The sequence below is a fragment of the Pipra filicauda genome, unplaced genomic scaffold, assembly GCF_003945595.2.
Source record: "Pipra filicauda isolate LSUMZ 115617 unplaced genomic scaffold, ASM394559v2 scaffold141_size4267151_pilon, whole genome shotgun sequence".
NCBI lineage: Eukaryota > Metazoa > Chordata > Aves > Passeriformes > Pipridae > Pipra > Pipra filicauda.
This window is the reverse complement of record NW_024103896.1, coordinates 1,852,416-1,880,059: the sequence shown is the minus strand read 5'-3', so window position 1 is coordinate 1,880,059 and position 27,644 is coordinate 1,852,416. Positions and strand designations below refer to the sequence as shown.

Genomic DNA, 27,644 nt, shown 5'->3' with positions numbered 1-27,644 from the left:
CGGACACGCTCCAGCACCTCAATGTCTTTCTTGGAGTGAGGGGCCCAGAACTGAACACAGGATTTGAGGTGCGGCCTCACCAGTGCCGAGTACAGAGGAACAATCACTGCCCTGGTCCTGCTGGTCACACTAATTCTGATACAGGCCAGGATGCCATTGGCCTTGCAGGACACAGCACTTTGCTTTGTTGAACCTCAAACAATTCGCCTTGGTCCATCAATCCAGCCAGTGCAGATCCCTCTGCAGAGCTTTACTACTCTCCAGAACATCAATGCTCCTACCCAACTTAGTGTTGTCTGCAAACTTAATGAAGGTGTCCTTGACTCCCTTGTCTAGATCATTGATAAAGATGTTAAACAGGACTGTCCCCAATCCTGAGCCCCGGGGAACACCACTTGTAACCAGCCATCAACTGGATGTAACTCCATTCACCATCACTCTCTGGGCCCAACCATCCAGCCAGTTTTTTACCCAGCAAACAGAGCACCTGTCCAGGCCAGGGGCAGCCAGTTTCTCCAGGAGAAGGCTGCAGGAGACAGCGTCAAAGGCTTTACTAAAGGAGCTTTTCCCTCATGCACTAAGCAGGTCAGTCTGCCATAGAAGGAGATCAGGTTGGTCAAGCAGGACCTGCCTTTCACAAACACTTGCTGGTTGGACCTGATCCCCTGGATGTCCTGCATATGTCACATGATGACTCTCAAGATGATCTAGTCAGGCTGACAGGTCTGTAGTTCTCTGAATCCTCCTTATGGCCCCTCTTGTAGATGGGCGTCACATTTGCTAATCTCCAGATAGCAAACATTTAGATTTGGATACTGAATAGTACACCCAACTCATCATCTTCTAGTTTGCCACCAGACACAGTATGTATTAATGGCAAATTACCAGTGCAGAAGACAGATATGACATGTAGGACGTTTTCTCAGTGCTCTTTTATTTTTGAATGAAAGTAGCACATAAAGTGCCACATGTCTTACTAAGTCACTGACACTGGTCCACAGCTGGAGCCAAATGCTAGATTTTGTAGGATAACCCTGCTCTTACAGGACAATTTCTTCCTTCCTAGGCAGAAGCCTGAGCATGTCCTGCTCCTGTGCATGCAAGGCCTGATGCTCCAGATGACTAGTGCTGGACGCAGCCCAATGAACAGCAATGGTAAATGCATTCTGCAGTCTGTGAAGAAGATTATAAAGTTCTTAATTAATGGTATTTCTGCTATGCTGATAGCAGATTAGACAGCAGGATAGAAGAAAACATTTTCAGGAGTGTCTAAGGAGCTTAAATCCTAATGAAAACTTCACCCATAACTAACCAACTGATTCATATCTGGACATATCTCAATGAACTTGGTTCACCCTCCCCTCCTGTTGCTTGTTCCTGTCCCTGTGCCATTCCAGTGGTTGTGCCAGCATGAGCATGTGTGCAGTCACATGGTTAATCAGCAAGAGGAAGTACCTGGCTTAGAAAGAACCATGTCACTTGATCTCAGAGCAGCTTCCCTGGCTGATGATACATCATAGATGGCTCTACAGACATTGCCAAACCTGAACACGGTCACTGGGGACATACGGCCCTGGGAACGAACCACTGGAAGAGATGTTCACCTGTAAGTGGTGCAGATCCTGGTGAAAATGTTTGTCAAACCATCAGTGATGCCAAGGAATCTGTGCCAGGACAAAGGAAAGAACTGAAACTGATTTCCCTGTTTGCCAGCTCCATGCTTTGTACATAGTGTGACACTCCTTTCATTAGTAAAATGTGCAGTAGTGCAAATTAAAAGAAAAAGCAAGTCTTCATATATTTCAGAAAAGTTATTCAGCCTCCAGGATATCTGAGAAGAAAACACCCTTATTTCACAAGCATTTTCATGGGATTTTTTCTGCTCTGTATCTGGATGGAAGCAAGTATTTTCAAAAATCTTTGCTCTAAGAATACGGCAGAGAGAAACTGTTCCCCTTCCAGTCAGCAGATGAGGAGTCATCTGGGAGGCAGGAGGTCAGGATTTTGTTGTCAAATCCAGAAAGAGCACTGAGGTCTCCATGGCTGTTGTTGAATGTTGTACCCAGGACATGGCTGGTTCTACTAAAGTGCTTGACATTTCTGACCCAGAGAAGATTTCCTTCCTGGACACAAGAAACCTTCCCCCAAATGAATTTCATAGCAGAACTGGTACGTTCCCACAAGAGAAAGTTCGAATTTTTGTGAATCACCATGTCTGAATTAAAAATAAAAGGCAACACATTCTCATCAAAAAACTTGTAATTATTTGCATTCTCCAGGCTGGAGACTTCTGATACCAGACTAAGATCAACATTGGACATCAGCTCTGCATCGCTATTTGGCTTTACATTGCCAATATTGTATCATGTCAGGGAAAATACAGCTACTGTGAATGTCAAATTTTATCTGTAATGAATGGGGTGAAAAAAGGATATAATTTCAAGCCATTTATTTCCTGTGACCTTTGAATATGGAGGACAGATAAAGGGAGACAGAAATATTTGGCATAAATACTCCACTTGCTTGTCTAGAGAGAGTCACATCACAGGCTGGCTGATCAGGGTCTCAGACCTGACTCCTGTTCATCCCCTAAAACAGAAATGAAGCTCAGCAAACACAGTAAACCAGTGGTGGTTACTCTTCTGAAAGAGATAGAAAAGGCAGAAACACTGTCTCCTAGTCACTGCTGCATCCAACCATTGAAAATCTCCTTGTGGTACTTTTTCAATAGGAAAAAAAAGCCTTTCAGTGATTTTCCACTCACTAAAACAGTGAAAAGTTTCAATATTTTGTCAGATGATCACACAACCAGTATGAGAAAAACTTTCTGCATTTCAGACCATTTTTATTAAAAGTAATACCATGATGCCTTACAGAAACAGCAGTCTGCATGGCCACTATAGTAATCCACTCATTGGTTTTCTGGTGGGTTGGGCTCTGCCTGAATGACATTTCCAATCACCCCACAAGATCAGGAGCATCCATCTTCCCTTTACCAAGGGGCAGTGAGAAAGCTGTAATGGAATTTCCTGGAAGACCTTACAGCAGCCTTCCAGCACCTAAAGGGGCTACAAGAAAGCTGGAGAGGGACTTTTGACAAGGGTATGTTAAATGGACAGGACAAAGGGTGATGGCTTCAAACTGAAAGAGGGTAGGTTTAGATTAGATATTAGGAAGAAATTCTTTACTCAGAGGGTGGTGAGACACTGGCACAGGTTACCCGCAGAAGTGGTGGCTGCCCCATCCCTGGAAGTGTTTAAGGCCAGATCCTGGTTGGATGGGGCTCTAAGCCACTTGTTCTAGTGGAAGATGTCCCTGCCCATGGCAGGGGTGTTGGAACACGATGACCTTTAAGGTCCCCTTTCCAACACAAACCATTCTATGATTCTATGAATTGCAGCTTCCATGAAGGTTAAGCACTTGTAGTCGGGCACTTGCCCTTCAGTTCCCCTGGGGATTTACCCATTCAGCCTCTTTTTGGAGGGGAGATCACCAGTCTGGAAAGTGTTCAGCCTATTCCCAGTGTGCTGGGAAACCTCTTGATGTTGTATTGGCAATTAATGTAACAATGTGTAAGACTGAAGAAGATCAAAATGGAATATTTTGTGCACACCTTGGGCACAACTCTGCTCAGTGCTTAATTTCTAGTTTTTAGATCTGCATAGTGCCAGGACTACAATCTCCAGTGTCAACTCACTGTTTCAAGACACAGCAAATGCAAGTCCCTGAACTTGAATTTTAAGCAATTTGGAGATCTATGTGCACGAATGCGTGTTTTTGGTTTGTGATAGCATCTTAAACTGCTTAGACACAACCACAGTTGTTCTGTTAACAAGGGTAAGCACAGCAATAGTAACACATAACATCCTTAACTCACAGCAGTTCTGCAGTTATTGCATCTGAATGAGCTATACCAGTGATAAGCATCTTCATACTGGAACAATTGCAAACGTGTTATGAGGAAGTTGCTGCCTTCACAACCAGTTAAATCTTCAAAGCACTTTTCAGAGCTGGTGCATTATACAGTGGCTCTGCGGCAGGGTTAGGAGCAGAATAGAAATTGCCAGCTCTAACACTAAGGCTGATTTCTGAAGTTTCTGTGAAGGCCTAGGAGTAGGACCCCTGGGTGAAGTGGTTATATCCTGTGAAACAGCACAGCATGAAATGAATTTGGAAACACATTCTGCTCCAGATCAAAAGCTGGAATTCATTGAGGTATTGCTATGTTTAAGATTAAAGCTTTTAGGCTTGGAATTTTTTTCTTAAGACTGCCTGAAAGCCATATTGTACCACTCTTTTTCTGGTCTTGAAAGGTTTAATGACTAGATGATGAGCCACAGTCCTGCAGAGCTAAAGCCAGATGCTCCAATTCAATTTTAAATGTGTCTGAAATGAGTTGGCATGGAGAGGGCAGATGCTATGTCACTACCCAAAAACAAAGGCACAAATATCAGCTGCCCACAAGGCTTCACGCTACGTAGGGGCTAAGTTTTGTTCTGAAAAAGGCTTACTGCAAAGAACCTCAAATGCTTCTATTTTCTTATCACTGATAGCACCAAGCCTGTCATATAGCCTGTTATGTAGCAGGTCTCTCTTTGAAGCTCAAGCCCATAATTCACTTATTTTGGAAACTGAAGGGTAAAGTCAATTCACAGATAACGATTAGTTTTATCATCACTCTCCAGCAGTGAGAAGGGGGTGTTTCACTCAGAGCTGAATACAAGCAGGAGGGATGCTAGTATGGCTTGGGTTTATAATTTAGCTGTTATAGATCATTCTAAATCAGGTGGGAAAAAAGACACAAATGACAATTCCTACAGTATCAGAAAACTGTTTTTAAGGTAATGGGTGCTTAATCTGCCTTAGTGCAGAACACCCAGAATCCACTGTGGCTCAGACAATCTCCATCTCCTCAGCATCTTTTTAGAGCAATGCCTCGGCTTACTGCATCTATACATATCCCTGTACTCTAGAGAACAACAAGCAGCCACAGCACAGGGAGGGCTGTAGGACTTCTTGGATGGCCAGAACAAGGAGGTTATGCAGTTTGTACAGTTCCAGGCCATTGCCCTCTCTGATGCCGGGACTCCAGCTGCAGTTCTTAGCCAACTTTTGGGACCACATTCCTTGTCCACTGAAAGCTGGTCTGGCAATCTCCGAGCTGAGTAAACAAGCAAACATTTCCAACCCTTTGGAAACAGTCCCTGGAACTGGGAACTTCCTAGTTTGGTAAGAGCAGAGTACTGGAAGGGCGTGCAGGGGAAATACAGACACACGGGGATCACCACTGCAGGCTGCAAGTTAATCCACTTCTCCTTTATCGCTAGTATGTTAACAGCCTGTCTAGGAAGACCTAATAGTCGGGGAACTTAATAACCTTATTCCATACAGGTTTTTCCTTTAATGTGTTTTCCATAGATATTTTCATCTGTCCAATTTTATGGTTGGGATGTACTTTGATTATCTGCAAGCATAAAAGGGGTCAGCAGCAGAAGCTAAAGTAATCCCCACTGAGACTGCCCACAGGAACTGGGGAGCAGAGAACAACGGCAGAAAATATCCATTTTCTACATTGAGAAAAATTTTTCTACAAAGATCAGATCCTACTGTGGCCTCCTTGGCCCCAGCTGACTCGATAACCGTCTTCATAGTGCTCCTTCTCAGCTACTCAAGCTTCTCTTGCTAGTGTGCATGGACAGGAAGGAGGGACATCAGAGAGGCAATCCTTTATTTTCTCATTGTAAATGTCTTGTAGCTTTATATTAACTTTAATTCATACGTGTTTGTGCTCCTAAGCTTGGAAGAAACGCAAACCCATGATGCTTTGGGGCATGGGGAAGTCATCTCTGAAACCTGGAAAGAAGAATCCCCACTGCACCTTCTCAGCAGTTATTGCTGGGCAAACCTTTTGTTGACTGTGATTTACAAACTCTTCTCACAGCGTCTATTCCTCTTTCTGAGTTCACAGGCACTAGTTGAAAAATCCCACACTCTTGGCCATCCCCTTTGTTACAAAATGATATAATAGTAGATTTGTAATTCATATCATTCTTCCTTCCTCTCCTACAGAGCCTGGGAACAGTATGAAAACCTCCAAGACAAAGATAATTAAGCAACTCAACTTCATGCTTGTTTTAGTTCCTGGGGAACCATCTTTAGTGAGGTCCACTAGTTCAATTACAACATAAGTTGTCCCTAATATTAATGAGGTTTTACCAGTAACTCTTTTGTTTTGTGCAAATAACTTCGTTTCACTGAATTACAAGGACATATTTCCATCATTCTTCTTAGTGACTTTTGACTTACACCAACATCAGACTGAGTAGAACTGGAATATGACAAAGCTCCTGTGCCAGAGGGACCTGATCCTGCACAGTTTACCTCACAGGAGTAAATGTTTTCATGATGAGGACATCCCTGATGGGCCTGTGACAGGCAAGATGTGACAGGGTCCCAGGCAAGAAGCAGCAAACCACACTGTTCCCACATGCTACAGGAGGTTTACTTCAATAAACAAAACTCATAAGACAAATGTCCCCAGGGAGTTATTCATTAATCCATAGGAAGAACTGCAGTGCTGAACTCCTCAAGCCCTGCACTGTGATTTCAGACTGCAGGGGTACAGCTCTATACCAAATTTACTAGAGAACTCATTACGATTTCCCACAGTTTGTCAGCCTCCAGGGCAGCATTCTGTCCTCCATATGAAAAAAATAAATCTATAAGCTCAAGACTGTATGTGTTTTGTTTGCAAACAAGATCCTGTTGCATTGAGAAAAACAGATTTTTAAAGATAAACTGAGACAAACTTCCCCAAAGAACAGCTGTTTTGGCAGACTGGCTTTGTGAAGGATCTATGAACTTTGCAGAGGGTTAAAAATAGCATCACTGCTCTATTGATAGGAAAGGTGAAAACAGATAGTTAATGCCAAGCTAGAGGTGAAAAGATACAGCTGTGTATTTTTAAAGAAACTTGTATTTTGGACAAAATTCAACACCTTGCTTCTTCCCACAAAAGCAATATTAAGATTCTCAAAGAGTTCTAGCCAAGATAACGGGAATATTTCTTTGGCTCTACGGAGAAATAGGTGAGCCTTACATTTCTTTTGATTTTGACTAGATTCACAAATGTCTTTACATGCATGAAGTGTCTAAATAAAAGCTTCATGTCTTTTGGTAAAGGAGAAGAGTAAAATCAGTGCATAGAGAACAGGATTGCCATACTACAGGAAAATTAGGTGTCATGGAAGTAAACCCAGAGAAATCCTGAGAAATTACTGGGAGTAATAGAGCAGCACAGAATCCCAAATGGGGTGGGACATACAGTGCATGTGTACATGCAAACAACAGAGCAAAAGACTATTCCTGCCTGGATCAACCTAAATCATGAAGCACTTGCTGGTTTCCTCCTCACATACAGCAAAATATCTGGTAGAGAAGGGAGGCCTGATGGAGCACACAGTAATGAGGACATAGGTTTCGGGCTACAGCCAAGTGCATGGGCAGAATCCTGAGGCAACCCCTAAATTCTCAGCCCCCTATCAAAAACACCCCATGTGAATCTGGCACACAGATTCTAGTGGACTGGCTTTCCTGAATCCAAAGAAAATGAAGACTCCCTGCTGTCTCCTCTACATTATTCCCAGCCTCCATAAGTAATTCCACATCAGTTTTACAGCTATGACTGTCACACCTTTTCATGCCAATTAGTGAGTGAAATGAGCTAGTCCAGGATAGACATGAGAAGCACAGTCCTCATGGCTACATCTCAGTTGTGGGGGATGCTATTCTTTCACCTTATGAGGAAAGGGGGCAGGGTAAAACCAGTTTCTGCAGGAGGTTTGCCAAGCACAAACCCTAGTACTTCTGCCAGAGTATGGCAATTTCTGTGGTGTTGCAGACACACATTTCTCCCCAGTATGATGTTGCCACTAGACAGGAAGAATTCAGCATAAATTACAATGCTTGCATTCCTAAGCCTACAAAAACCAGCCTCCATCATCAATTTGAACAAGAAAGTATGTCTGAGAAGAAAGATCAAGGCAATTTTAAGGTTTAAATGTGATCCAAAACATTAAGAGAATACAGTTTTAAAAGCCAGTTTTACAATGTCTGGAAACTTCTCCCATTGTACATGCAGCTGATCATGTGAATTGTGGTTGCATATAATTTGGGTTTGGTGCTATAGAGAGCACTAATTTCCTTTTGAGGTTCCAGCAAATTACATAAAATGAGGCTTGTGCACTTACTGCTTGCACGCAAACTGCACCATGCTGTGGGTTTGGAGGATGGGAGCCTCTCTGAAATTTGTATCTCATTTGCTATTGCCACCCCAGAAAATGAGGTTGCTCCAAATGTAGGTTGGAGCTGGATTACAGTTCATGGGTTATTGTTGATGGCTGTATTTGGTTAAACGTGACTGAAAAGTACTAGCTCAATCACAGAACTAGCTGTTTCACAAGAAAATTGCTTGGATGGAAGCTTAATCTGAATGAAACCAAGAATAGTTTTGTTACTGGCTTTACCAGAGATGTTTTCTCCAGTACCATTCATATGTCCTTGTATGCTGCCTCTACCAAAGCTCTGTAGAAAGGAATCAGCAGTAGCAGCTTCTTGAGCAGTACCAGATGTTCTTCGCACATTCTCATCAAATCCAGGACAAGCAGGCTTGGCTCCTGAACCACAATTTTGATCTAACATATACCTACTTTAGAGCATTTGAGATGTTTACAAAATATTCAGATACTCTCTCAGATAAAGGATTCTAGAGAAAGGCAATGTTTTCTTGAAAAAATTAGGAACATGAGAAATAAACAAGGCTCTAAATAAGAAATCTGTCATCTTAGTAAAACAAATCTGCTAGAAAAAGCCCCACTAAACTCTCCTCCAATGATACAACCACCATTGGAAGGCAATTAAACATGCAGGTAAACACAGAGCATCTCGCAGGAAATCTGTGTGAGCTTCCATTTCTTTTGAGTAATTTGCACAACTTTTGTTTTTCCCTTGCTGCTTCTGCAGTTCATCTGCACAGTGAGGTCTTTGATGAACTTCAATCTAGACAGCTTATGCTGGGGATCAACAGAGAAACTGCACTGCAGTGCCCACTGGCACTGTAGCACACCAGCTGAGAAGCATACAGCACTCTTAAGAGTGTCCGGCTTCCCTTTGGAAGGCAACGGGAGATCTTTGTGCTGTCCTCATTTGGCAGCTCACCTTAGAGTTTACCTGTGCTTTGCACCATGATGAAATTTTTCTTCCCAATTCTCAGCATTCCACAGGTTTTGTCACGCAAAGCATTAAGCAACTTGCTTCCCCCTCTTTACTCCAGCATTTCTACAGCTGCATTTCACAAAACCCCTTTTTAACACTGACAGGTAGCTAAGGCTGTATACACACACACACACACACAGACACACACAGACGCATATCTCCGTGTGTACACACACACACACACACACACACACACACATATACACACTTAGCGTCAACACATGTCCTTTTCCAATCCAGCCTCCAGCCAGTCCTAAGATGATCTCCACGCTGACCTTAGGGATGTCGTTTTGCCAAGCACATGTTTTTCCTAAGCACATGTGGATCGGTCATCTAACTGTCCAAACTACTTTTGGCACCACTGGGAGAGTAGTTAGCCTACAATGACTACCCTCTGACCCGTCCCATTGTCTGAATACTTTACTTCAAACTTTTTCTTCCTTTTTAATGCAGAGAGGATAAAAAGAAGATGTATGAAGTGCTCCCATACATGCAGTCTGACCTTTCGTGTCTCCAGCTCTCATCACCTTTGCATGCACTCACCCTGCTATCTTTGACTGCTGTCAACTTGATTTGAGCTGTTGCTGAATTCTACGCAGTTGAATGCACAGCACTCGGCACGCTTGGCCCCAATACCGGAGCATCTGGACTGCAATTTGTACAACAACACAAATACAAAATGATACATCCTTTCTATCAAACCTCCCCTCCAGGACCTCTAAATACTCTTCCAATGATGTAGTCCTTTTATTTTCCACTTTCTTTGCTCCTCAAAATTTCAGTTCTATCGTTTCCATACGGTGTAAGTAGACTATGTCCAAATATTTCAGGCGACCAAATACCACTAGTTTCATACAAGTGCTTTAATTTTTATCACTTTCTTGAGATTGAGCTTAACTGCTTCGAGTTTCAAAAGCACATGCTGTACTAGAAAGATATTTACACTAGACTATAAATCAAATAACTAATAAAGCTCCTGAGATTTTTCCAAAAAAAGTTCAAAAATGAAACTCTCATCCTCCTCTTCCAACTGTTTTAAATCAAGGACAGTATGAAAAAGTTATCCAAGTTCAGAATGAAAAAAAAGTACAATTACTCTGAGATGAAATTTAAATATTAAAACCCTTTTGATTTCTTGAGTTGTTTGACAAACATTTCTGTGAAACAGCAATTGCAGCAAGATGTTATGAAATATTTATGTCAGTTTGTAACATGCGTGACCACATTAGTCAAGACAGTTGAACTGTTCATTACCGCTAGGAAGCTCTAAATCACCCCTTTGGCAAACTTTCACATGAGTTTCGAAATAAACCGGTTCAGTTCTTGATTCCATTAGATGCTATAGCTTAAAATGCAAATAATATTATTCTTGGCATGCCTGCTGCCTGTTCACCTTGGCACAATTACTTCAGCCTCTCCTAGTTTGGATGAGTATTGTCTGAGGTCAATGCAGCAGCTTCCTTCCTCCAGCAGAATGTCTGTTCTTCTGTAACTGAAACATTTTGGCTAAATGACACAAAGATGAAGTGTGACTGCAGTAAGGGTAACAAACAGAGCCCAAGCTCTTTGAATACACAAGTGTTATCCCAAAATAATTTGATATATGGATGAGGAAGCAAAGACAATGGCTAAAGCATTGATTTCACTCGCGCATCTCTGTTTTTCAGGAGACACCAACTGATGTACCAAACCTTGAAACCTGCTGTTCAAAGTTGGGTTTCAACTTAATAATACCTGCCTTGCTAAAAAGGGATGTCACAGTGTGGGGAGCATTGGAGGCAGAGCCAGAGTCTGCAAATACTGGGAAGGCTGATGTGATTTTCACTTACGACCTGCTGTGAAAGACCTGTATGCAGGGCATATATTTGGGAATAGACCCCTCAAACTCAGGTTTGAGTCCAAGGTTTTGATTCTCCTCTGCCTGGCACCACAGTCATGAAGCAACATGAGAGCAAGGCAAATGTAAAATCATTTTTAACTTCTCAGTGTTTGAAATAAATGAAGGTCTGGATATTTAGAGCTGGAAACTTAGACGGATGCCTTCTACTGACATTTAAAAATAGAAAGGGCAGTTATAGGAAAGATGAGGACAGACTTTTTAGTAAGGCCTGTTGTGATAGGACTAGGAATAATGGTTTTACACTGAAAGAGCATAGGTTTAGACTGGACAAAAAGAAAACTTTTTTAAAAAATAATATTCATATTTTTTACAAGGGCGCATAGTGATATGGCAAGGGGGAATGGCTTCAAACTGAAAGACGGCAGGGTTAGATTAGATATTAGGATGAAATTCTTTACTGTGAGGGTGGTGAAACACTGTAAGAAGTTGCCCAGAGAAGCTGTGGATGCCCCCACCTTGGAAATATTCAAGGGCTGAAAAGGGATGTCAGTGTGGGGAGCATTGGAGGCATGTTGGATGAGGCTTTGAGCAACATCATCTAATGAGTGTCATCCTAGTCCATGGCAGGGCGTTTGAATTAGATGATCTTTAAGGTCCCTTCCAATACAATCCATGAGTCTCTATTCTGGGGAAAACAAGGCTATAATTTAACATCAGTATGATTTTTTCAGTTGTCAATGGCTATATGGAGTTCTGTCACATACAGCACCTTCCTCCCAGGGCTTAAACTCAGAAAAAAGAAGTTATCACACTATCTATAAAATCCTGAAGTTGTAGGTTACCATTATGTTTAGTATTGAACAAAACCTAAAAAGTCACATTCTGCTTTATTATCCCTCACAGTACAAGCATATTTTTCAGAGTATGTGTCCAAAAGACATGTCTTCTGTGTGTTCAAAAAACCTTTGTCTTCTGTCCCATCAGTACACAGAAGTGCTGACTTTACTAGGTCTGTCATTAACAAACATCACATACTTTCTGGCAGTGTCTCTGCCTTGCTGACACATGGAAGCATCCCCTCCAAACCCAGGAGAAGAGGTCGGCAGTTTTGACTGACTGAACCTGTACTGATGATGATGAACTAAAGGATGTTCTCAGAGGGAAGTCAACCCTGAAGCTGAAGGCACCCTAGGGAGTTACTGAGCAGTTATTTAAGAATGTGCATACAACTGCATCAGCAGCCTCTTCAATAAACAAAAGTCCATGAGCACTAAAGATGGAATCGCAGTCCTGATACCTCTGTGGTCAAACAGAGAGGGATTTTTTGGTGCAGCTCTCTAATACTATGCAATGGTCAGGAGGAAGCCAATGGGATACTTCAGCTACCACAGCAGGGTCATGCACTGCCCCAGGAGCTGACTCGGCTCCTCCAGGGCCCAAAGGGAGCTCCTAGAGAGTCACTTGGGCAATGGCATTTCCAAGCTCAATTGCATATCCATTCCTAAAGCAGTTTCTACTGCATTATCACAACACAGATGTAGCTTGCTCATTCTGTCCTATCTCTCTCTTCTGATTTTGTTTAACAGAAAACGCAAAGCAGTTATGTGGCAGAGCTGATAACAAATGGCAGATTATCTCATGGCAGTTGCTATTTCCAGGATGTATCACCCAGAGCTTTTCAAGAACGTCAGTGATCATTGTGTTTGGGCTGCAGCAGTGACACACTGTCATCGTATTTCCTCTGATGACTTCCTGAAGCAGGGTTTTTGTTTTTTCTAGCTGATATTAGATGTGTGCGTGCCAGAAGCTAAGGAAATGAATCCCATTAGTGCCAAACCTGCAGGATGAACCGTACAGCTACTTCAGCACACAGTAAAGAAAACCTGCGCTAAAAGTTGGTAATTTTCACAGTTTTTAGTAACTTGTTATTAATATTTCATGAAAGCATTCTGTGCACAAATTATGTCAGTGATAAATATAGAGGATCCTTCAGTCAGTTCCTACACATTTGTTGTCCTAGGCTGTGTTAGGCAACTTGTTGTACACTGATTTGAAGATCACAAAAAACCTCCAGCTTGCACAGAGTGGCTACCTGCTCCCTCCGGGACAGCGGCTGTTGTGAGTCCACCAGCCTTCTCTTCAAGTGTATATACTGGTTTCCACCTTGGGTCTTGCTTTTTAAAGAAATCAATCTTTAAAGTCCCTTCCAACCCAATCCATACTATGATTCAATGGATTGATCCCTTGGTTACACAGATTGAGTTCTGACTTAGAGCTTGATCTCTGAATCACCTCAGCATCTTGTCTGCTGAGACAGGCATATACCACATACCACACATATACCCAGTGTAAATTGTCTGCAAGCTGCATACATGCTGTCAAGGATATCTAGCTCTGCAAGAGGCTTTCAGGGAATGTCAAGTAGATCCTGGGTGTGACCTTACGGAAACATCCAAAAGCCCTTCCCTTCAGCAACTGTACCCCTCACAATTCAAAACCACCTTTTATTCCTAAAGCCTTGTCAACTCAACCCTTCAAAAACATAAAGCAGAGTGGAGAGCCAAACCACAGATGGAGTCTGGACTCCCCAAAGGAAGGCAGGCAGCATCTTCGTATCTGAGTCCCAGGATATGTGATGACTGATATGAAGTCTAAAGATGAGCAACTAGGAGGATCTAAAAACAAAAGCACTGAGTTAATCCTTCTGCTCGAATAACTTTTAAAAATGAAAACTTCAAGGACAATTTCAGAAGTTTGTCTGAAAGCCGTCTCTTCTGTCCTAGGATTGCTGATTAGTTCTGAGCCTAACGTAGGCCTTCACTCAGCAGCAGGCTAGGCTGGAAATTACGAAGTCAGCTTTAGGCCTGGCAAAATCATACCCTGTATGTACTGAAATGGAAAGCAAAGTGGACTAAGCTTCCTTCGTTCCTTAGTCAGAGAGTTTGGCTTAGCACTCAGCATAGCTCTTCTTTCCAGCTTAAGACAAATTGGACACCAGTAGTAAAACCCTGGCTCCAGCGAATTACACAGCAAAACTCATGTTGAATCTAGAGGAGATCAGACATGGTAAGTCTTTGGAATTAATTTGCCAGACAAAAACATAAATGCAAACAATGACAATTATTCCATTATTATTAAAAAATAAAACCCCCTTTAAGTGAAAGCTGAAGCAATGGCAAGACATACCAAGGTTAAACATATTAAATCTGCGACATACTGTGAGGAGCAGTGAGTAGGACTCAATGATCCTTATGGGCCCCTTCCAACTTCAGAGATTCTATGATTCTATGATATTATAGATTTCAGGTTTTTAAAATTAATACAGTTTCTGTAGCAAAAGAAATGTTATGTTATTAGGCTATATTTCTTTGAAGGAAAATTCACGCTTTTTAATTTACATAGAATCAGCAAAGTCTAGTATCAGATACTGGATGTAACAAATGCCAATGAAGTGTACTCTTTAAAATATAAATCCTTTAATTTCTGCTACTCTGATACGCCTAAACTTAGTGTCTTTGGACTTGAATTTAGCTAGAAGGTACAATATTTTCTTTCCATTTGGGTTAGCCACAGAGTTGGAAAAACAACTCATATTTGAAAAAGGAGAACTCGTTTTCCTTCTCCATTTTTTTACACCCCCCCCCCCCCCAAGAAAACAGAGTAATACTTTCCAGGAGTATTTAGGTACTTGTAGATACATAAATACATCTACTTGGACTATCAAAGATACATTAATAAAACAGGTCTCTAATAAGAAACAACAGATTCTTTATTGACTATATTTTATTTATTTTATGAATTTACTTTTCTCATAACATTATCCTAAGAGGGGCTGGGTACACGCACACATGCACACAAAAAAAGCAACAAAAAAGGGCCATTAAAAATGTCTCTGAAAAAGAGCTCTAATTTCTAGCCAAATAGCCTTAATATAAAGTCAGAGTAAAAGCATCTGGAAAAGGAAAAAAAGGAGAACGTGTATGAATGAATCTAGACAAGCTACCTGGCTGCTCAACCAAAAACAATGTCTTGGGGCTGGCTTCTGATAACAAGAACTTGCTTACAGACAAATATGTGCAGAAGCACTGTCAGCCAAGGAGAAAGAACATTAAGGAAAATAAAGACAAAATACAAAACAAGGTTTCCTGCTGGTTACATGTCAGGCCATCCCACTTCAGTGAGCCAGTACTTCCCTCCAGATCATTTACTCCAGCTGGATGCTGTTTCTGCACCACAGTTGTAACAGGTGAGTTGCTTCCACTACAGGGGTTCACTTTATTGCAGGGGCTACATGAGTTTTTCTAGATGTTCATTTTGTTGGACAACCAAGTTCCTCATCTTCTAATTTTGAGGCCGCCTCTGCAATTTCCAAGGCTCAGAGCATCCCAGCATATTAAAAGGATGTGCACGTGTGTGGCATTTATTGTTTTGCTAATGAGAGAGTCCAGAATCACTGGGGGGTTAGTGTCCTAGCAAAAGGACTTAAGATAAAATAGCATTTTATCTCAAAAAGAGCCTCTACCAGTTGATTTCTTCTATTTAACCATGAACAAAGAAAAAGAAAAAGAAAAGATAAAAGTAAATACACAACACATTTTTCACATGGAGCCATAGAATTGTATCTTTTCTGATTTTTTTTTGTTTGTTTGCTTAGATGAAGAGGAAATAATGATGTGCAGACATTAAACTGTACCGAGGAGACAGACACATTCTGTTAGTGTGGTTTTGTCAGCAAACATTTGATTACTTGGAGCTTTCTTTGGAGCCTGGAGCAGAGCCAGGTGGTGCCTATTGATGGCACTGAAAGAAGAGAAACACGGTGGAAGTCAGTCACCAGAAGAGACCTTTTTTTTGCTTCTGCTTTGCCAAGTTGCTTGACAAGGTGGCTGATGGAAACAGCTTCTTTTCATCAGTTACAATGCAATTCTTTCAGGCTCTTTCTCAGCTTAGCCTTATTGTCAGCCCCTTACATGGGCCAGTGCTGAGTTCTGCAATGAAGTCACCATAGAAATGACATGATGAGCATGTACTGACCTCCCAACTGTGTTTCCTGGTCCCGAAATAAATTTGAGCTCAGTTATTATGGTGCCTCTGATTTAATAATTGGCTTTTGGGAGACACTCAAATGCTTCAAATAGAATCTTTTCTTAGGGTCAAATCCTTTCCCTATTGTAGCCTATGGGAATTCTGCCACTGGACTTTAATGAGACAACAATTTGGCCATTAATCCATGAAAATTTGCTACTCTAGTTCACACTGCCCTCCCATTTAGGACCTTGTTGTTCAATTCACTCTGAACCAGCTTGTTTTCACTTTCAAGATAATTGTGCAGACCAAAGAGCAATTCAAACAACAAATTCAGTAAGAGCAGGCATTAGCTGCATTAACTGTATGGCTGCTGGCTAGACACTGCCAAACCCCACTGCAGAATCTTCCCAAACCTGCTAACAGTCACTAAGTCACTGAAAACACAGAAGTGTCTTCCCCCTCATTTCAACAAACAGACAACTAAAGACCTATAAACAAGGGGTTTCTATGGTGCACAGCCTGGGAACATGAATGTCTTTCACCTCCAAGAGCAGTTCATTCTTTAGGTCAGGGAACACCAAGGATCAAATTAGGGTGTGTCAGGGCACATGCTAATGGGACCATACTTTAGGGCAGACCTTCCAAATTGCCTCTTGCACATCCTGGCTGACTTCTATAAGCTCCTATCTATCATAAAACACTACATTTTTGTAGCCTTGTTTGAGTTGTAGGTCACTGAAAATCTTCCAGCAAGATACAAATGTTGTTTCAGAAATGTCCTTACATTGTTTGCTGTTTAGCAGATGTGCACTTGTGCTCCTAACCACTCTTCACCAGCATGCTTAGAAGCAATTCATAGACTCGTGGGGTTTGTAGATTAAACACCAGTGATACAGAAAATACAGCAGATTTTCAGAGGTGACCAAGGTCACAGTAACTCCCACTAATTTTAAGTTTGCTAGCAAACTTTTCCTACCTCAGCAACTGCTCATCACTCTTGTTCACAGCTAATTCGAAGTTATACTCTTGGACTTCATTCCTGTGACACTTTGCAACACCTAGAGAAATACCTTTGTAAATATAATGGCAGATTTCTCTGTGTGGAAGTGGGTTGAATAAGAGAATATCCAGGTTTCTGTGTCTCTGGTTAATAAAACAAAATTTCTCTCCTGTTGCCTCTCATCAATACTGTTTAAGTGGTCTGGCACGCTCTGAAAATGCACAAGGGTGCTATTATGCACAGGCACTAGGTACAGCAGGTTTCACTGGAGTGTAACTGATTTGTTTCAGATGAAGGGATGCTGTTAACCACCACTGTGAATATAATTGCTTTGTTGATTTCCACATTCTTGTCATTGTTGGCCTGGCTACTGCAAGAACAAGCTGGTGAGGAATTCCCTAATGCTGGGTAAAAAAAGAAAAGGGAAAAAAAAAAAAGGAAGTCTTCAGGTCAAACCAGGAGTTCATCCAGAAGTACCCACACCAGAGGCAATACACATATACCCTTTCACTGCTTCACTGCTTGCCCTTTGTTCCCTTTTTTAGCCCAGAAACAACTGCAGAAAGAGAAACACTCCAGGTGAGGAGGAATGGGACCTTTCCATATAGTCAAAATACTGAGGTGCCACCTCCAAGCAAGCTCTGGGATGTACAACATCTGATTCCTTCTGTCACACATGGCAGGGGGCTCAGAAGCACTTAGCTGACTAGTATTAGCTGTTGCTTGAAGCCTGTCCTTTCACAAAGCACAGTTCTGCTCCTGATGCTTTGCTGTTGTAGCATGTCCTGTGCTACTAAGTTTGTGGGAAAGCCCCTAAATGCCAACCAAGATCAGAGCTGGGTGCTCCCACCACAGCGTAAAGAAAGCCACAGTTAATTTATCATGTAGGGTCTTGGCAGTTCTGGATTCAGCTCCCTCACCTCTCGCAGGCTCAGAGCCACCCTGGAGTCTGGTGTCACCTGTGGCCTCCAACAAAGACTGATGCCTGCCTGTGCCAGATACTATACACACACAGGGTACACAGGTTCTGGTCTAAAGCTTGTTGAGCAGCATAGCAGTGGGACTGGGAATGTTATAGGGAAGGTTTTGCAAAGGTGTAACTGAGGAAGTGTGGTAGTCCATGAGTGCTGAGTATCCAGGTGACCTTAACCTCTACTGACATTTCACACTAGATTTCTAATCCCAATTCTTTGGATTTTTGCTAATTTTGTCTCTCTCATGGAAAATTCCCCTGCATACCCTTCGTCATCTGACTTAACTGTTTTACAAACACCAGAAATGAAGGCCTCCTGATTTTACAAAGGCTTTGGACATGCTTTTTCCTTCATTTGACATGTAATATCAAGTGCACACATAATTCTTTATAGGCTGGGAGTCCTAGGCTTGCTTTCTTACCTTTTAACTTATCTCCTTCATAGTTATTACCTAAATTTGAGGTTTACTGTATTATTCATTTCTCAGTAAAACTCCTTTGAAAATAAGGAGAAAACACTATAATTTATAGTATTTTGAACATTTTACTTGGTTTAAGTAAGTAACCAACATAAATTCTCTTATAAAAAAAATCAAATCAAACAAAAAAACCATTATGGTAAGACACAGCCCTTTATAGAAACAGCCTGGCAGCACTCAGTATTGACAACTACACTTGCAGGCATTGCTTAACAGGAGCACAGATGCATAAGCTCAATGCGCTCCAGGTACTAGGAGATGACTGTGAGTTGCAGACTGACTGAAAGAATGGCAGCGCATTTCATTTCAATAAATGTTAAAGTTTTGTTCTGGACTACAAACAAACCCTCAAAACCATTCATATTACAATAGCTGTTGTCATATCACAGCCTTACGGTCTAAAGCACACTGTAAAAAAAGAAATAAGATCAAAACAAAGCAATAAAAGAAATGGGCTCCGTCTCAAAGAGACAACCAGTAAAGAGAGGCAGAAGACAGCAGAGGAGTAGTACTGATTAGCATGATGAGCTTCATCCTCAGCTCAAGCCTCGCAGTACTCTCAGCACACCCACTGCCAAGTCAATAAGTTAGCTCAAAAATATTTGTTATGTTAAAGTAATCCTCTGTGCAAGTCGTTTTAGTGTAGGATGACATTCATCTCAGAGGTAAAACACAGAGGATCTTTGGCTGAATTCTTATTGTGAGTGACACGAAGAAAAAACCCTCGCCATAGGACACCGATTTATTGCCTATGGCTCCATTGAAATGTGTGCATAGAAAATCAAGCTACTCCCTTGGAGCTGCATGACACCCAGCTGGGCCCCCGTGCAAATGAGGAGCTCATAGTGCCAGCTCTGGCAGCCACCAGGCCTGCTGTGGACAGACGTGGCTAAGCAGGACAATCACGCTGTAGCATAACAGACAGCCAAGGGATGCTTCCTCTGAGGGGCTATACTGAGCAGACACTATGGATCTATACAACAGAGAAGAAAAGAGTGTGTGTTGTTCTTTGTAAAAACAAGAAAGACTGAGCAAGAGATGCTCCAGATTTCTGCCTTACTTCATGTAATTGGGATGCATTACCAGCTGCAGGAGGCATGTAACCAGCATAAATTACTGCATCATTAACTACTTAATAGGCAACAGTTGCCCTCAGAATTAATTGTGTGAGCCAGGAACGGCAAAATAAAAGTAGATAATGACATTGTATGAGATGTTTTCCTTCTAATACCAGTCAGTAGCAGCATTAGACCACCTCCATTGAGGACAACATGGATCTGGAGGCTGTAAGGAGACGTTTATACAGACAGCTCCTAGTAATATTCCATTACCAGGGACATTGTATTTGAGTCCTATTACATTCTTTCATATATTTTGTGACTACACCACTGATCCTACAAATCTGACATGCAGTCAATGGTAAGTTACAGATTAACTTATTTCCCCAATAGCTCACTTTCCGTATACATTTTACTGCGAATGCAAAGGCACTTCAGCTTTCCAACACAGCTGCCATGCAAAGTTCACAAGCTGAATTTTGTAGTCTGTGTCTGAAATGTGTAAAATTACTTTTCAGTTTTACTGCACCAAAGGGAAGTTTTTCCAGACTGCAGAACTGCAGCCAAACATGGATCTTTAGTTTCAGCCTTTCAGGAAGGGCTGAGAAGCACACACAAACACTCCTACCAACACAGCCCTTCTGGGAGGTCACAGGCTAAAGGTTTACAGCACCTTCCCTAAAATGAGAAACTAATTAAGTCATTGTTTCTATACTGGATAAAAGGTTAAAGACTCAAAGGCCAGGATTCAGTGGCAAGCAGATGGAGTCCACCAAATATTTTGTGAACTTCCTTCTCTCCTTGAATTACCATAGCACTTTAGGGGGCATCTCTGTTAGTGAGACCCAGAGCAGTTTTCTTGGGGGTGGTACCAAGAGAGCAAAATCCTGCCCAAATATACTATAAAGGACAGGAAGTCCAGCTTCCAGGTCCAGACACACAGCAGAACACAAATATGTACTTGCAAGATAAGCAATGTTTTTGAGAGATGTGGTACTTAGGTTTAGTGGTGGACTTGAAAGTTTCATATTAATGGCTGGACTCAATGGTCTTTTACCACCTAAAGGATCCTATGACTCTGTAATAATAGCTTAATGTGGTCAAGTAGTCATTTTTTGAAAAGTTGGTTGATAAATGTGTCGGCTTTGGTGGTACTCAAAGGAAGTTCTTTCTAATGTGAGGAAAATGAGAGAAAGAAGAAAATATTACAAGGGAATGAAAGAGGCTCACATTGCAGGCTGCTCTGAATCAGGAGTCAACATCTGACAATAAATAAAAGAAGCCATGCAGTGAGAATCACCTGTGAACTGCTCTGACTGCAAAGACAGGTTCGATTCATTATAGAAAAGTGCAGAAAGAATAGCAGCACACAGAAAAGCCAGAAACAAAGCAAAAATGCTTCAGGTACATTCTGATACAGAATTCTAAAAGCCTGGATGAAATTATACCTGTGGGACATTTCAGCATAAGAAAGACCATACATTAGAGATGTTACGCAAAAAGAAGCTGGTAACATGCAGACATACTGAGTACAACCTTTAGAGAGACAGAGTGCCTGCTCACATTGGGATGGAGGTTGATGCTGCTTACAGTAATCCAAAAAGAAGGGAGGGAATGAAATACCAAGTTCTCCTTCTTAGGTACCCAGAAGTGAGCTCATAGCTAGATAGCCCTTAAGAACGGTCAGATAAGATTGTATCTGAAACAGGCTAAATTGTAGCTCAGAGAGAAAGGAATGCAGTTTGGAAAGAGATTTGTGTGTGGAGAAATATGAACATAAGATGTACATCACACAAGGTGACGGTAATTGCACTTGTAGTTATGGTTAAGATCTCTCAAAGATCAAGTGAAAAGAAAGGGACAAATGGCAGGAGATCTCTCCCCGAGAAGTCCACCAGTGAAAAGAAAATAAAATGTGATGAGAGAAGTATGAATAGAGGCAAACAGCCACAGAAGGCAAAGGATGTTGGGACTTCAAGAACAGAGAAGTCATGCACTTTGTTGAAGGTGGCAGATAGGAAGAGTGTAAAATACCGTCTTTGAGTTTTTCCTGAGAAAAGTTACTAGAAATGTTTCTCCCAGCGGGAATATGCAGTGTGTACCACATAGTTATTTAGATCACAGAGAAATGCTGCACTTGATCTTTTATTAAAGAAGAAGAAACTCTATATCACTAAGATCTGGTCCACTAACTTTCATTCCTAGTGTCCCACCAGCTCAGCTGCAGATAGAAAACAGGGAGAAATGTGGATGAAAAGAAGCACAGCAAAACGTCAGACAAAGGACTGACAAAGGAATGACAATAATCTGTGAGTGCACAACTCCTGTTCCATGGAAATAGGTTGAACATTTTGATGTGAAAGGCTTGTATCAGCCTTAAAACAGCCATAAGGTATGAAGTCTTGCACTCCTTAGAAATAAATACTAGCCTTCAAATACCTTGCTGAGGAATCTGTCCTGTCTGAAAGCTCCAGGTCTCTGCATCAACCTCTAGCAACGAGGAGACTACCAACGAGGCAACACCACTACCAGCAGCAATACTGGGCTATCCCTTCAGTGAGATCTGAAGGAAGGTCTTAAACTATGCCAGCAACATTCTGCAGCCAATGTCAGAGCAAAAGGCAGCCGTCAAGAGAGGAGATTCCCTACAGGTTGGGGTCCTTCTCTCTTTCTTTCTCTTTTGATTCCTTCTGAATTCTGAGCATGTCATCAGGGCAATTCTTAGAGCCAGACCCAAAACAATTTGAACACTCATAATGTGGAAATTATTGAACACTTCCCCCAATAGTGCACATCTCTGTTTATAGTGCTCTAAACTAATGCAGGCCCTTCCCAATTCTGAACCTATAAGACTGCATATTTTATCAGGATATTCATTTCATATTGAAAAAGCATCCCTTAACTGTAGCCAGATGTCCACTGAACTCTGCAAAAACCCTTTTCTACCAGTGCCACTTGGTTTACTCTTACATCTGTTGCGTAGCTCAGGAATTAGTAGAATGTAAAATGTTTTATGAATTCCCTCTGCTCTCATTCAGTGTTAATATATTCAACATGTTTTTCTAAAACCACATGCACGTTTTTTCCATTTCTTCTAATTTACTTGCATAACTTAACTCCCAAAACTAACCTGGAAAATTCACAGGAATTGGAGACAAACTCCATTCACCTATATAAAAGCTCAGCCCATTTCTCATTCTATGGAGGATCATTTCCAAAGGTTGAAATCTGACCTGACTGAAGTTAGAGGCAGAAAGTTGAGGGGCTTCATTAAAAGCAAGTTTGGCTCAAAACTACCTCCAGGACTCTTCCCTTATCCCTGTTATTTATGGTTAAGACACACCATCCACTTTATATATGTTTGAATCAGTATTCAGGACTTTAAAGCTCCTTGGACTGTGCTTAAGCCTATGCACAGCATAATGGCATCACGATGGAATTATTAGATTCACAGTTGTTTTTTTCCTAGAGATTTATTTTCTGTCTGAGACTGAACTTTCCACCTTGTTTCCATCCCTTCAATGTCAGGAAGTAAGCATTGGTGTCAAATTTGCCAAATAAATCCCAAATCATCTGGGTCTTTTGTTTTTTGGAAATGAGCGAGGGAAAAATGACAAACTGTAATTATCATCTTACTCCCTACTATGCAACGCCCAAATTGCTTCATATTCAGCATAAATAGTAATTTTGTTCTCTAAAGTAAATTCTGACCTGATTTCAATTTTCTTCTTGGTTAAAAAGGCAGTTGGTTGTTGCATGGAAGGAGGGAAGAAGCAAGTGCTCAGAGCTGCTTATGTGGTACAGACTTAACAAGAAGGGTTATGAAAATCAATGAACAGGAATTTGCTGTTCTGGATGCTGTACTTCCATCATTTTGATCTCACGCTGTGCTTACAATGCCAACATAAATCCACAGGGAGCAGCAGCCTCTGCAAATTTTATACTTCCAGCTGAACTTGCTACTTTAATGAAAGTGAATTCCCTTTGCACACTGTTCCCCCAGCTGAATGCTTCAAGGGTGAAATCCTTGCTAGTGTCCTGCTAGCATAGCCCACATAATGTCACAGCATGTTGGCACATTTTAGCATGTTGGTACAGGATAGGAAATACGTCTGGAAGGAGATCTATGAACAATTTTGTAGTCAAGAGATAACTTTTTTTGCCAAATGCTGCTTGCCCCTGTTAGTTCTCCTGGGGTGGGGAGAGGGGAATGCATGATTATTGATCTACCTGAAGAGATTACATTCCCCATCAAGTGGCCTTGGGAGAGTATTAATTTCCTTCCCACTCGTTCAAGCCTCCACGGAAATATCCCACAGACAATATACCCTTTGGGTCCAAGGTCTGCTCAGCTGCAAAGTTACTGTCTTTTAGTCACAGAATCAGAGAAAAAAGGGGAGCTGGAGGGGGCATGAAAAGGTCGTCTGGCTTACTGTTCCACCATAAGGCAAGATAAGCAACACCTACATCTCTCTGTACAGACCTTTTCTTTAGTTCTCACAATCTCCCACATTACGAGTTCCATATTGCCCAACCTCCTTGTCCAGCCCACACTTGCAGTGAAGTTCATTGCTTCCCATCCTGTGTCCCACAGCTACAAAACAGCAGTGAGTAGTGAACAGGCAGGTAACATAACCATGGAGTCATTTTACTGTATCTTTTCTATGTATTGTATCAAAACCACACAAAGCACAAGTTGTTTGGCTGAACAGAAAGTAAGTACTGCAGGTGCAACTACCAGAAATGTTTGCTACACCTCACATTTCAGGAAAAAACATCCTAGACTGGATGACTGAAAGAGCAGCAGGTTCTCAGCAGCAGCTCAGCAGCTATAGCCAGAGAACCTCTGCACTGTGCTTCTCAGGGGAACATTGCAGGACTGGAAAAGGCAGAATGGAACAAGTCATTTGTTTAATTTGTGGTCCCTGGTTGTTATAAAAATCAGGTGGAAAAATGTCTCCAAAAGCATGAAACAAAGCAAAAAATGGGTTAAGGAAATGCATCTATGTACATCTCTGTTTTGTACATATTCTCTGGCTTCCCGACGCTTCTTTCCTTCCCATTCCTTTAAGTTTAGGTGTAGATGTTACTACATTGTGGTGATGAACACTCTTATCTTTTCTTCACACTACCATGGCCTACATCACAGCCTTGTGTACAGCATCCAGGCTGTTCACTGCTGTCAGACATTACCCTCCATCTCTAGACAACCCTCTCAGCTGTGGCTGCAATCAGCCAAGACAGCTCAGGGCTACAGGCAGAAGGGGCTGTCAGCTCACACGTGGAGCCAGCTGATGGCTGTTTCAGTCAGCTGAAGGACTTGTTTCTAATTGCAAAGTCCCAGCCAAGGCCACCCAAAGCCCATGACTTCTACAGTTCCCCAGCAAATCCCCTGCACTGAAACGGAGAGGGATCCAGAGGGCTTGGTACCAGTTCCTCTCCCCTCTAAAAAAAATTTTAAATCAGCTTTACCAGTCCAGTACACAGGCCTTTTACGACCGTGTACCAGCCAACCTACAAACCAAATCCTGGACACAGTATCATTGCATCCATGATCTGTATTGGGGGAGTGAAAACAAAAATTTCCCCATTCTACAACTTACAGAGAGGGAGGGTAAACAATATAATTCAGCTTCAAAAGGCCTCCTCCTCTGGATTTGGACAATAACCTAGTGGCAGACAAGGAAAACTAGAACAACCAGCATCTCCTGCCTCCCTATGAGACCTGAACAAGAAACAATGTTAAGCTATGTTTTCCCATTTCCCCTAGCCTCTCCAAAGGCCAAATCAAAAAGGGAATAGGAAGCAAACAACTCGGTGAAGTGATCCTGCTGCAGCACACCTGTCTTTTTAAAAGCTTGAGTCAGCAAGCTGTGGAGGTTGGAGCACTTGGCTTGGAAGGCCATTAGCCTCAGGGAAGAGTGCAGAAGCAGCAGCAGAGTGCCTCAGCAAGCCCCCCTCAAAAGTCCAGTGTCTCTGTTTCTGAAAAGCTGGGAACTGCAGTATGGGAACAAATGGGATATCTCCTACCAGAGCTGGAGAGAAGGCAGGAGGTGCAGGCAGGATAGACAGCAACCATAGTGGCACAGCCAGAACAGCAATGGTGTCAGACCAACGACCCAAGCAACCTGCTCAGAAGAGCAGGCTCTTGACAACAGCCAGCACCAGCTGTTTGAAAAAGTGGGAAATTATTTGCAAAGATGGCAAATGGGCATCTGCTTTGCATCCAGTGGTTTCCTTTTGAAGGTTCAGGTTTATGCCTGAACAGTCTATCTGCACTTACATATATTTTGGCTGAGGCGTTCATGCACTTGGCTTAAGAGGCTTTGGAAGTAGAAAATAAGGACTTGTATTTTTATTGTGACTCAGCAATGCTCCAAACCTTCAAATATGTTCAGTAAATAACAGGAAATTCTGGGGAACTATACTAAGTCTCTTAAATCTCAACCTTTCTGTAACTGAGCCTTACTTGAGAAAACAGGTGATGTTCTTCACTTCACTGCTTCTTTCCACCTCTCCCTCCATCTCAGAGCAGCTACTGCTGCCTCTTCAGCATCTATCTCAAGCACAGCATAGATCCATCAGCGCTGGTCTTACTGCCTCAGCTCCACACCTCCAACATGCAAGCAGAGCTCTTCACTAGGCTATGACTCAAGCAGAGAGAACTGTACTTCTTCCTGGAGTCCAGTACCTTTATAATCTCATCTCAGGTAACTGTAAATACTATATAATATAAATACTGTTATCTTCAACAATGTCCAGAGTTTCACTGGTTTTATAAGCAACTTTTTTTTTCTTGCAGCTACACTACTGAAACTGTGGCAGCAACAAAAATATTTAGAAATCTCATGATATGAGGAAGCACTAAATTATTTTTGTTTCACCAAAGCAAGAGATATGGACTAAAACATTTGAATACTTCAGATTTCTGTACACAGTAGACTAGGAAGAAATTAGCAAACAACTCAGGTTCCTACTAAACAAAGGACAGAGAAACAGGTCACAGCAGGTCAAATAGCTAAACTCAGCTTTTCAGGCCAAACTGATCTGAATTCAAACCAATGATGTCCAATTCTGTAATTTACAGCTTAGCAGCATCTCCCTCTGGAATGTCAAAATAGCAACTCAATGCATAGTCCAGTGCTGTCACATTTCCCTAATGGAGCTATTCAGATGCTGAACAAAGCCTGAAAGGAGCCAGGCTAGGAGGAAAGAAGTATGAATCTCACAAAATATTCAGTATTTAAAATGCAGGTCAGAGAACACAATTGAGTTTAATTAGAAAACTCAAATGGAACCCTGCACGTTAATGTACTTGCTCACCGCTTGGGTTCATTTCAAAGTATTCCCATTTGATTGTCCTCAGAGACATTTGTGTTTGTATCTAACAAAGGAGATAAAAAATGACAGGAAATGTTTGTTCTGGGTGTATCTGTGTAAATCTGCTTGCAGCAAAGATGTTATTGCAGCTCTCCACTACAGCACTGAGTTCATGAGACAGGACTGGTTGGATACTCAGTGCTTTGTGAACCCTCTCCCCTGGAAAGCCCCTTACTAACCTGCATCGTAGCAAAATGTAGTTTCCAGGGCACTGGCATTTGACTTTTACAACTTTGGAAAATTGTGTCAAGAATTAGAGCACTGACACAGATCTGTATCATGACCTGCCTGGAAATGATCAAGTTTTCAGTGCCTGGTGGCCAATTCCCAACTGCAGTGCACAGGGATGCCGCTTAAATGTACAGATGCAATGATGATGGAATTACAACCCAAAACTTTACATGCTTTTCTATGGTTATAAACAATATTGCTTCTTGAAATCACTCAGTGTACTAATGAAAGTAGAAAACCCCAAGTGTGTGAAGCACAGTCCCCACTGAAGTTCACTAGCTGCTCCTGTTGGTGCTACTGGAATATGATTATAGTGAAACAAGTTGGGTAGCATTCCTGTAGATTATTTTTTCACACTCTCTAAATTTAGCCCTTCACTATC

General features: G+C 41.8%; 1 protein-coding gene across 2 annotated transcripts in view; it reads right to left on the bottom strand.

Annotated features, from left to right (window-relative positions):
- The window catches only part of ME3 (malic enzyme 3), a 119,462-nt gene that overhangs the window by 55,338 nt on the left and 36,480 nt on the right, over positions 1 to 27,644 (bottom strand). The gene's annotated exons all lie outside the window — the stretch shown is intronic.